This window comes from Mauremys mutica, chromosome 2, assembly GCF_020497125.1.
Source record: "Mauremys mutica isolate MM-2020 ecotype Southern chromosome 2, ASM2049712v1, whole genome shotgun sequence".
NCBI classification, from domain to species: Eukaryota; Metazoa; Chordata; order Testudines; family Geoemydidae; genus Mauremys; species Mauremys mutica.
Window position 1 is genome coordinate 265762084 of NC_059073.1, and position 11759 is coordinate 265773842.

Here is an 11759-nt window from a genome sequence, read left to right on the forward strand (position 1 = left end):
CATCAATGTTGTGTGAAGAATAGACTTCAGCTGATGTCAGAAATAGAGTGACCAGAAGGCCCGATTTTATAGGGACAGTCCCAATATTTGGAGCTTTGTCTTATATAGGTACCTATTACCCCCCCCATCCTGATTTTTCACCCTTGCTATCTGGTCACCCTAGTCAGAAACAAGTCTCTTACAACTGACACTACATGCATGTACCCAGCTTTGATTTGCCACACCATTCATATGCCCTTTTGAACCAGTTCTGGACAGGTCAGGGTCAATGTGCAGCCAGCCTTCATAGGTTGGGACAACAAAAGGATCCGATATACAGTTGTGGACAAAGACAGAAAGTCACATCACTGTGCTGGCTTCCCTCTGACCAAATTTGATGGTGGTCTGAGGGCTCTGCACTTTGCTGATGAGGCTGCTGCAAATTGGCTTGGCAAGCTCCACATCCATTAAGAAGACTCCTGATTTACACTGATGTAACTGAGATCAGAATGTGGACCAATGTCTCTCTTAAAGCAGAAAATTAGAAACTGAAGATTCTTATTTACAGCTGAGTAAGGATGTGGGGAGAAAGAATAGATCTATAGTGGCCAATGGGAGGCTCTCAGCTATTCTGCCTGTGCAGGATCTGGAGCAGTCTTTCTTGCTGCTACTTTAGAATTGACCACATGTTTACCCTGTGCCTACTTGCAGAAGTCATGCTAGGAAGGGGAAGGAATGTGGCACTGACTGGCTCTCCACTAACCGAGATGCCATGCCCACCTGGAATGCCACCAGGCATGCTAGCTGCCCCACCCTGGGTCTTGAAATGCTAGCAGCAGCAGTTTGCTTGGGGCCTGCATGCGTATGCAAAAGGGATGAAGAAAAGTTCCTTTTACCCTCTTTTCCCCAGCACCCTTACAAGCCATAACAAATGTTAGATGCCAGATAATTATCATTCCGATGACCATGCCCAAACGCATCACAGCATATGTACTCTGAACAAATACAGTGCTTTGATTTCACCATTAATATAGAAAATGCTTCCATAATAACCACTGCTGGTTTTACCTGATTACCCTTGAATTTTTTTTACCTTAGATAACACTAATGAATATTCCCAATGTAGTACTTCCTTATACTGAGTATAGCTAGAGAAAACTTTATCTAGTTATCTAAGGCAAGTCTTGAAAATTTTCACGTCTGACCACAGTATATAGCTGTAATTGCAAGAGTCACCTAAGAAAGTGCCAGATCCTTTAATCCTAAATTTAGCAACAGGAGTCTTCAAGTGCTAATCCCACATCCCTCCTTCCATGCGTTTCCTGCTGTTCTCATTCTTCTTTCTGACTACTTCCAAGGCTTGTCTGCAGGGTAAGTTAGTGTGCAGCAATCTAGGATGTAACTTTATGGCACACTAGCTACTCCACAGTAACTCCCCATGTGGAAATTTACTGCACACTAAATGCCTCATATTTAATAGAACCCAAAAAGCAACATGGCAATTAAATCTGCTTTAGGCAATTTTAATGCGCAGTAAGCATGTCTACATGGGGAGTTAGTGTGGAGTTGCTAGTACTGTATACTATAATCACAGTACACCCTAGATTTCTATGTACTAACTTCCTATGTAGACAAGCCCTTAGTTAAAAAAAAAAAGTGATGGCTAACCTAGCATTTTCCTCATCAAGCTGTTTACCTACTTTCGGAGTGGCTCTTGTAGTAACTGTGTTTCACCACATTGTATGTCTCTGAGGAAAAAGGTTTTTTTTATAATTAAACTATAATAATTGACTTGTACAGAACCAGAATGTCACAACATCTACAACTTTGACTTTCATAAGTTCCAAGACACATATGCCCTCGTCACATAGGAAGAAATATTATATTTGGTTATATGATGCAGTTGAGCAGGACAATCCACCTAAATTAATGTTCCCATTCCAGTGACAGTTTTTTCTTGTGCAGCTTTGTTTGGCTCTGTGAACCATATGCACAGAAGCACAAGACTTATAATCATCAATTACAGTTACTAAACTTCAGTGTTTGGATCCTGTTAGGAAGCCAAAGCTAGTTTTAAAGTACTTTAAGTTCAGTACAATCATGCAGACATTTCCAAGTGTAAAACATAACATTGTTCATAAAATCATTACTGTCATCTCCATGCTTCAGAAACATTAGTGAATTCTCAAAGCCTCATATTTCATAGGGCCCGAAAAGCAACATGCAATTAAATCTGTGCCACTTTCCCCTATATTGGAAGATGCTACAGCACGTTTATTGAAAAAGATGCCTCAATGTGCTGAATTTTTTTTATTGGTCCCTTCATAAAAATAATCTTATTTACCAAATTAACACAGTATAACGCAATAAACATATGCCAGTTTCATTTCCAGTTAAAGACCTGAAATCCATGCAAAGTGTATCGATAACAAGTAATAGTGATATTTTACGTATCTCTTGTGTGACATTCAGAACCAAACTCAGAGAGGATGTTAAGCTAGTGTCTTCTGGCCCCCTCAGTGTGTAAATTAGACTCCAATTCCCTTACACTCAGACCTTCTTTTCAACACATACCTGCAGGCAGTGATGAGCTGCCAAAATCTTAACAACGGGTTCCCTATAAAAAGTTCTGATTTAACAACGGGTTCCCTATAAAAAGTTCTGATTTAAGGGATGTGCGACAGCATGTATTTTTTGTACCAATAGGGTTACCATACGTCCATATTTTCCCAGGAGGTGATTAAGAACCGAAAAGCCTGACATGTCCAGGAAAATACAGATGTATTTTAACCCTACCTAAAGTTCTTTTTTAAAAAGATGGGGCTGAACTAGAAATGAGCTCCGTTTCACATGTGTGGGTGGTGATCAGGGACAGTCTCAATTTTTGGGTCTTTTTCTTATATAGGCTCCTATTACCCCTCACCCCCGTCCCGATTTTTCACACTTGCTGTCTGGTCACTCTAGGGTGTGCACATGTGTGGGTCCCAGCTGCTCCCTGCCCCCCCCTCATTAAAGCAGGTGTGCAGGGTTACTGCCCTGGGAACTGCAGGGCACCAGTGGATGTGGGGCTGGCTGCAGATAGGGGCGTGGGGCAGGGCTAGCTGGAAGCAGGGAGTGACACGGGCTGGCTGTGGGCAGGTGATGCAGACGGGCGGGCTGCGGGTGGCTGTGGGCAGGGGATGGCTGCGGGCGGCTGTGGGCAGGGGATGGCTGCAGGCAGGGGGTGGCTGTGGCAGGGGCTGCAGGCAGAGGGTGGCTGTGGCAAGGGCTGGCTGCGGGCAGAGGGCGGCTGTGGGCAGGGGCTGGCTGCGGGTGGCTGTGGGCAGGGGATGGCTGCGGGCGGCTGTGGGCAGGGGATGGCTGCAGGCAGGGGGTGGCTGTGGCAGGGGCTGGCTGCGGGTGGCACGGCGCAGGGGGTGGGGCAGAGGGGCGCTGTGGGCAGGGGCTGGCTGGGGGCAGGGGGCGGCTGTGGGCAGGGGCTGGATGAAGGCAGAGGGCTGGCTGGGGGCAGGGGGCGGCTGGGGGCAGGGGGCGGCTGTGGGTGGCTGGGGGCAGGGGGTGGGGCAGGGGGTGGCTGGGGGCAGGGGCTGGCTGCGGGCGGCTGTGGGCAGGGGCTGGCTGGGGCTGGCTGGGGGCAGGGGGTGGCGGGGGAGGGGCGCAAATACTCACACGGGGGAGCGGCTGGGAGCAGCAGGACGCAGTCGGGGACTCACCAGGGCCAGAGGTCCGAGGAGCAGGAGCAGCAACAGGGCCAGGAGGCAGCTCACATGGCTCTCGCAGCACAGCGCAGCGCCCCCCGGCCGCCGGGAGGAGGAATTACAGGCTTCCCAGGCAGAGCCCATCAAAGCTTCCCTCGCAGGGAAGCTAGTTAACAAGCGGTTCTAAAACCGCTTCTAAATTTAACAACGGGTTCGCGCGAACCGGTGCGAACCGGCTCCAGCTCACCCCTGCCTGCAGGGCTGCTGGAACAATTTGTACATTGGGGGTGCTGAGAGCCATTGAACCAAACTGTAAATCCTATATATGATGGAAACCATTTCAAGTCAGAGGGAGCAGTAGCACCCTTAGTTCCCACACCTATGTATACCTGTGAATTTGGCCTGGGAAAGGATTGGCGCCTATCTTATAGCACCCATTTGAGCCCTTCATGGTTTGGAGTCACCATAGTGCTGCATGGTTAGTGACCTAGACAAAGGGTGTATCAAACAGGTAGTAGGTCAGTGCCTTTGTGGCCTAGTGTATGGCCATGCATTCCTTCATGAGGACAGAGTATCAGGTTTCCCAGTCTAGGAATTTTCTACCTATATAGAAGATAGGGAGCTCTTGTCCATGACGGTTTGGGATAGCATCGCAGCACGGTGCAAGGCATCTGTAGAATGACTTCTTGAGAGATCTCAGGACTGTGCAGTAATGGCTTATTGCATATAATCTGTTTAATTTTCTGAAATCCTTGATCACACTTGGGTGGTGGGAGTGTGAAGGATGACCCTGTGACTTGTTAAGAGGTTGATTTTTTTTTAAACAATGTCAGTAAAAAATGTAGCCAGTCAGGCAAAATTGGGCACAAATCTTCTATAGTACCCTGCTAAGCACAGGAAGGCATGGACCTGCTTTTTAGGTTTTGGTATGATTTTTTTTTGCTAGGACCTCAACTTTGTCCGCTAGGGGTTGTACCTTACCATTCCCTAATAAATACCCCAAATATTTTATTTCCTGTTTTCCCACCTTGTACTTCTTTGGTTTTGCTGTTAAATGAGCCTTTTGTAGGGCTTGAAGGATGGCTGCTAGGTTCTGAAGGTTTGGGCCAGTCCCCACTGTAGACTACGACATCATCTAGATAGGCTGTGGCATAGCGATGGGGGCGCCATAACACCTGGTCCATCAGCCTTTGAAAGGTGGCTAGGGTCTCATGCAATCCAAAAAGCATGGTAACAATTGAAATAGGCTCACTGGAGTAGAAAAGATGTGGGGGTGGGGGGATGGAGGGTTCCCATCAGGCATAAGGGGGAATTTTTCAATAGCCTTTAGTTAGATCTAATGTTGTAATAAAGCAGACTTGACAGAAGCAATCCAGAAGATTATTGACTTAGGGCATCAGATTCAGAAATGGCAATTATCTGATAGAAATCTACACAAAATCAGACAGTCCCATCTGGCTTTCATACCAAAACCAATGGAATACATCGGGGCTACTGAACTCCTAGATTACTCCCAATCTTAACATTTCCTGTACTTCCTGAACTAACAGGGATTTTGATATCACTTCTGGGTGGGCTTGGCCCCTGGCCCTGTGAGGATGTGGTGATTCACCAAGGAGGTTTGTCCTGGTAGTGGGGAGAACACTCCTTGTAAATTCTCAGCAGTTGTTTATTTGACTTCTCTGCCTATTAGACTGCCCCTCCCCAGGTGGCATCTTTTCTATTCCAACTTTGGCCAGCTGAGGCCCCAGATCCTCTTTTCTCTCCTCTGGGTAGATGAAGAGGCTTTTCTGTACCTTCCAGGGTTTTAAGCAGATTTACATGATAAATCTGCTTTTATTTTCACTGATCCAGGCACTGAATTTCCTAATCTACTGGCCCCCTTGATGGAGCACTTCATATGGGCCCTGCCATTTGGCCAGTCGCTTGCTCTCCGAGCTGGGAAGGAGTAGGAGCACTTGATCTGCCAGTTGCACCTTTATTATATTATTGCCTGGGGGGTCTGTTGGTCCGGAGAGAGTTTTTTTCAGGCAAAGTGGCCCAAGTGTTCTAACATTTCCCTCATTTGAATGACATATTGAAAGACATTGGTAGAGCGGATGAGGTGAGCTTCCCACAATTCCCTAACTAAATATAACATGCCTAGAGGCCATCTCCCATGAAGAAGTTTGAAAGGGGATAAGTCCACAGAGGCCTGAAGGACATCCTGCACTACAAACAAAGATATGGGAGCAGCTGGTCCCAGTCTTTGGCCTCTGTTCCCATAAACTTTTTAAACATACTCTTGAGGGTCTTATTGAACTGCTCTACCAAACCATCCATCTGAGGATGGTAGACTGAGGTCTGGAGTGGTTGTACGTTCAGCAGTGCCTACACTTGTTGGAGCATCCGGGACATGAAATATGTGATGACTGTTTATGGAAGGCCAACCCCATAAAACACTTGGAGTAGGTCTCACACTAGGGTGGAGGCAAAGGTCTTTTGTAAGGAAATTGCCTCTGGCTATTGGGTGGCATAGTTAACAAGTACCAAAATAAACTTGTGACTTCAGGTGCTCTTCTCCAGAAGGCCAATATATCAATCCCTACCTGCTCAAAGGAAAACTGGTGAGATGCGTGTTCAGAGATGACTACCACATTGAAAGGGGCAAGTTAGTTGAAAGGATGCCTACCACATAAGGCCCCATTCAAAAATCTGGCCAGAGAAGGAAGTGCTAGTGGTGCCCACGTTATAAATTTCAGCAGTGGTAGGAGATATCTGTTCAAATCCTTTCTCCCCCTCTTGTGGGAAAGGGGATTGAACCTGGGTCTCCACATCCCAGGTGAGTGCCCTAACAACTGGGCTAAAAGTTACAAGGTGGGCACCCCCCCTGTTTATTTGCAGCTGAGGTAGGCACCTCACTCCTCCTTACAAGAAACAACTTAGATGCCTAAGCCGCCTGACTCCGGGAGAGTGGTTCCTGATTATGGACAACAAGCAGAGATAGGCACCTGCCTGGACTTAGTCACCTATCTCAATGAGAAGGGCAGGGCTCAGGACACACCCCTCTTATTAGTATCTCCCATTGGTTAGCGTAGGCTGCTCTTTGCCTAGCATGCTGGCTTTTGTGGATTGCATACTTAGGTGCCTCTCTCCCCCTCTGCATTGTACAGGGAGCCTAGTGCCTAACTCAGGTTTTATGCATCGTAGTGTTGTTCCTGTAATTTTCTAGGCACCTAAAAGTGAGGTGCTGCAACACTGAGCATTGTAATGCTGAGTCCCTTTGTGGATCCAGGCCTCAGTCCTCATAGTTTGACCTTAAAAATTTACATGAGTGCCACCTGCATTCTCCAGAGCCTGAAGAGAATGGCAGTCTCTTAATTCCCTTCCAAACCCTTCATATTCTCCTCAGGAAAGATACAGTCCAAAGATCCTTATAACCAGCAGCAAATTCTAGTCCCTCAGCTAACAGCTGATTGTCTCCTTGGTTTTAGCAAGATTCAATACAGGCATCAGATTCCCAAAGTGTTTCAGATATTGGGATGCAGCCTTTACAGCAGTCGCATCTCTTGGTCCTGCATCAACCAACCACTGAGCCCATAGGGAGGCCTCCTGTTATATCCTTGGGGCAGCCGGTGTAGGAAGCAATCACTTGAGGCCAGAGAGCAGACAGCTTACCAAAACCTCCATTTTATTTACAGACACAGAGAGCTCACCCAGCTGGTTGAAACCGGCTGAGCTATCCCTTAATAGTCTAACTCAGTTGCCATAGTAACAAAACCCATGACAACCAAATACAAACATGGGAGTGGGAGGTGTTGTGTAACTTTTCCCTCCGGCTCTCCAGTTGGCACAGGTCTCAGATAGTGAATGTGAGGACTGATTCCCCTTAGTAGAAACTTTCTGTACATCTCCAGGAACAGCTACTGAGCACATCTCATCTACCACCCCCCTCACGTAGATGTGTCTAGGCCAGTGGTAGGCAACCCACAGCGCACATGTGGCCCAGCAGGGTAATCTGATTGCAAGCAGGGAGACATTTTGCTGATGTTGACCATCTGCAGGCATAGCCCCCCACAGCTCCCCGTGGCCTCCACAGGCTGCCCACCACTACTCTAGGCCCTTCCAACTAAGCTGCCCTGCTTTCCACCCAGCTGCATAGGCAGAGGATTCAGCTAAAGTTCATGTCTCCTCCCGTTTCTCTTTTTGGGCTTACATAAATAAAGAACACACTGCATCTTAAGTATGTGGATTACAAGATCACTATATATATATTTTTACAGTATAGTGGTTTATCCCTTCAAAATCTAACTGTGGCACCTATTTATTCAGTAATCCCATATGCATGCATACAATACAGTCAGCTTCTAATAAGAGAATTTATCTCATCCAGCCATGTTAAACAGCACCATGTTAAGCAGCTCTGCAGCACGGCAAGGAGTGTAGTTGTTCTAATATGGCTTTTCTGTTTGAAATATGTCCTCGATATAGATTATAAATATTTCCCTAACTTGATTCTATAGCTGTGTTGTCCCATCCATGCTAGTAACAAAAACAGTGTTCCAATACAGAGACCTATAATTAAACCAGACACCCATGCAGTGATATAGTTAGAGCTGTAGTGTGGCCAGCCTTAAAAGTGGCCTCTTTGGGGACTGAATGTGCTCCAGCATCTGATCTTCTTTCATGCACCTTGTGCATGTGCTCAGGTCCTCCTCAACATTTGATCTCTGGGAAACAGACATTAGCAAACGTTCTTATCTGGTATGAGACAAGATAAAGTCACATTATTCATCTGCTACATTTTGGGTTTTAACTACAAAACCATCTTCCTTGTCCCACCTACATGGAATCTAAAATATTTCCAGCAGAAATATATAAAATATGTATTTAAATCATTAAAAACCCAGCCTCTTTAGAGAAGCAGAGCTCTAACAGCAATGCAAATCCTCCCCACACCCCTGCCACCAGGCTCTGTTAGAGGTGCTACTATAGCAAAACAATCCATTAGACCCAGGACCCACAGAATCATTTTCTACCACCATTTTTCTTCCTTGTTCTCAGTAGCAGAAACCATTACAAAGCAATATTACAATGATCCAAATCTGCCTACATCATCCAATATCTACAGCAACCAACTGTTCCTTATTTTCCGATTAGTGGCCTAATTAGTTCCAAATGTTCCTTATTTTCTCCCTTATAGTCCTTACTCTGAAACCTGATGCTGGCCATGGACGCTGTCCTCTTGTGACCTTTTCTCTTCCTGTCTCTGCTGCTGACTAACTGTGAAAACTCAAAAGCTTGTCTCTCTCACCAACAGAAGTTGGTCCAATAAAAGATATTACCTCACCTACCTTGTCTCTCTAACTTTAAATTGTGAGAGATTGTAAATGGTGACAGTTGCACACTTTATTATTCTCCTCACACACCTAGAGCTCTGTTTGCCACATTGCTGAAGGCTGAGCCAGGCAGAAATCTGCTCTCTTGTCTTCCTAAATCACAAGATAGTGGAGAGGTATTACAGAACAGATTTCTCACTGCTTGATATAGCAGTGTTGCCACCCTGTTGGGTAACTAGCAATAGAGACTATCATATCACAAAAACCAAATAACTCCAATTTCTAAAAAGTGGCCAAAAGTTGTTTTGGGTGCTTTATGTTTGAGGGCCTGCCTTGAAAAAAAAATCAGACCCATAATATCAATGGAATAGCTTCAGCAAATCTTGTGGATGTCCATTAGACCTGGAAAGGAATCAGAAATTTAGGTACAGTAGAAAAAAACATGAGAAATGTTATATTAAAATGGACTTTAAAAAAATGAAGAACCAGCACCTCATGACATAAATCAGTATAAATTCACTGAAGTTAACAGAGCAAGGCTGATTTACACCTGCTGAGAATCGGTCCTGAAAACTTGAACTTGTTACAAAGGCCTGGGCTAAAAGAAATAATTATGGGTATTTAGATTGATGGACCCATTCACCAGTCTAGGACAAACAAACAGCCACACTAAGTTCAGTTTGTAGCCTTTTCCTGGGGGCTCTGGTTATTCATTGCCACAAAAAAGGGAAACTAGAATAATAACCAAAAAAGCAGCAGTTCTGTTGTCAACTGAGATTGTGGGGTCCTCTAGCCTCCCATAGCAAAATGGACAGGATCTTCACCAGCTTGTCTTCCCTCTTACAGCTACTGCTGCAGCCAGGAGGGTACACTCCCAGTCCTCTCTTGGCTCTAACTAGCTGAATGCTCTTGGGGGCCTCATTTATATCCCCAACCTGGAACTCATCTGTCCCAGTCACTAAATGCTGCCCAGCTAGGTCAGATGATTCCCAGCACCTGCCTTCTGGGCTCCTCTCCAAAACAGGAACAGCTGCTCCACTGCTCCCCTGGCCTTTAAAGGGGCAGGCCATCCTGTTATAGGGCTCAACACTCCTCTCACAGCAGTAAATCATGAGTAACCTGATACAGTTACTAGAGCTACACTGATGTAGAACAGGTATGAGAGAAGAATCAAGTCATATGTCAATACAAATTTAATATTTGATTCAAAACAGACATGTTAAGTTTTTTTAATCAAATAACTTGACTGAGATGGTTATGGGCCATTTTCAGTACCGACACCTTCATACTATGAAAAAGACAGCATCAGTGTCTTGAGCAATATTTGCATGAGCCTATAAGTAACAAGTAATCTTATAGTGTAGATAGTAATAAAGAATCAACATGTAACATTACTATGTATATTTTATCCTAATACAGACAAAATCCAATCTGTTCTCTCTCTTAAATATAATTATGTATCATGTAAATGTGCTACTAGCATTTCTAAGTATCAGAGGACTAAAAAACTGTGGAAAAAATAAAGGTTTTTACCATGCATGGTTTATGTGATGTCCCCATCTAACAAGAATACATGCAGAATATAAACAGTTAATGGAATGAATGCCTTTTTTTGATCACTTCTTAATTGTTAGAATTAAGCTGACACATCACCGTGACATGTTTAGAGCTAATCAAACTGTACTGTCAAGACTACACTTGTACAAAGTGAATAAGAACCCTATTCTGCCCTCAGATAAGCTCTCATCTGAGGTTTTCATGGTTAAATTTGCTCTCTTGTGTAAATAATCAAGGGCACATGAACTCTGCCACCACGAAAAACTAAACACAAGTCAAAATCTGCAGACATGGACTACCGGGGGGGGGGGAGGATTACAAGAAAGAGGAACTGGGCCCAGTAATCAGGTTCTTCCAATTCTCCTCTTCTACCTTGCAATTTACTGTAGTAAAAATTTCAAGGATGCGTTAAATTTACTATTGCTTTAATTTACATTCAAGCCATGTGCTCCTATGTCTTTCTTTCCACTAATCATTCCTCTCTTCTGCATACAGTACCTTAAAGGACCACCCAAACCGCCTTAAAAAAGTTAGATGTCATCTACATGAATCTACTTTCTCCTTTTAATCAGCAATATTTTTTTAAAGTACCAGTGAAATATTCTCTCTCTGGGATACGTATCCTGCACTTGCAAAGGGATAGACTCAGTGATCTAGTAGGTCTTTTCCATCTACTGTAGTTAAGGCTGTATTACTTTCAGACTCGCATGGATTTCACTGAATATGTGAAATTGACTCTTTGCTATGAAAGCTGTAAAATCACGGTAGAAAATATGAAATTCAAACTTTCTGCCTAACTTTGCTTACTGCACATATGTAAGGAAAAGCTATTAATGTGATTTTGCAGAGATTAGGAAGAAAATGTAGGCGGCAGGTGGGGTTAGGGCTGGGTCTTTGGCTGCAGCCAGATAGCCTGCTCTTGGCCTCCCAGGCTGAGGCTGTAGACCAGATTACTGAGAGCAGCTGGCAGAGAAGGGAAAACAAAGTGAAGGACCCCAGAAGAAGGAAAAAGGGATCCAGTTCTCCCAAAGAAAACAATGCTATTTTTCTAAGCTGAAGTCGCCTCGTCTGAAGGACAAGGCTCCTTGTTTCAGGAGCCCAAGTAGGACTAAAACATTCAGAAGGGGAGGAAAAATACCTCAAGAACATAAGAGAAAAAGGATCCTCCTTCCACAGATCAAGTATCACAAGCTACAATGATGGTGGA

General features: G+C 44.8%; 1 long non-coding RNA gene across 2 annotated transcripts; it reads right to left on the reverse strand.

Annotated features, from left to right (window-relative positions):
* Positions 1 to 7850: 7850 nt before the first annotated feature.
* Positions 7851 to 9878, reverse strand: LOC123362773. 2 transcript variants are annotated; one of them, XR_006576559.1, is made up of 3 exons: positions 9741 to 9878; positions 9011 to 9148; positions 7851 to 8386 (listed from the first exon to the last, which is right to left on the reverse strand). It is a non-coding gene; the product is annotated as an uncharacterized LOC123362773 (long non-coding RNA). The 2 variants fall into 2 exon arrangements; XR_006576558.1 differs by having other exon boundaries at positions 7851 to 8417.
* Positions 9879 to 11759: the final 1881 nt, after the last annotated feature.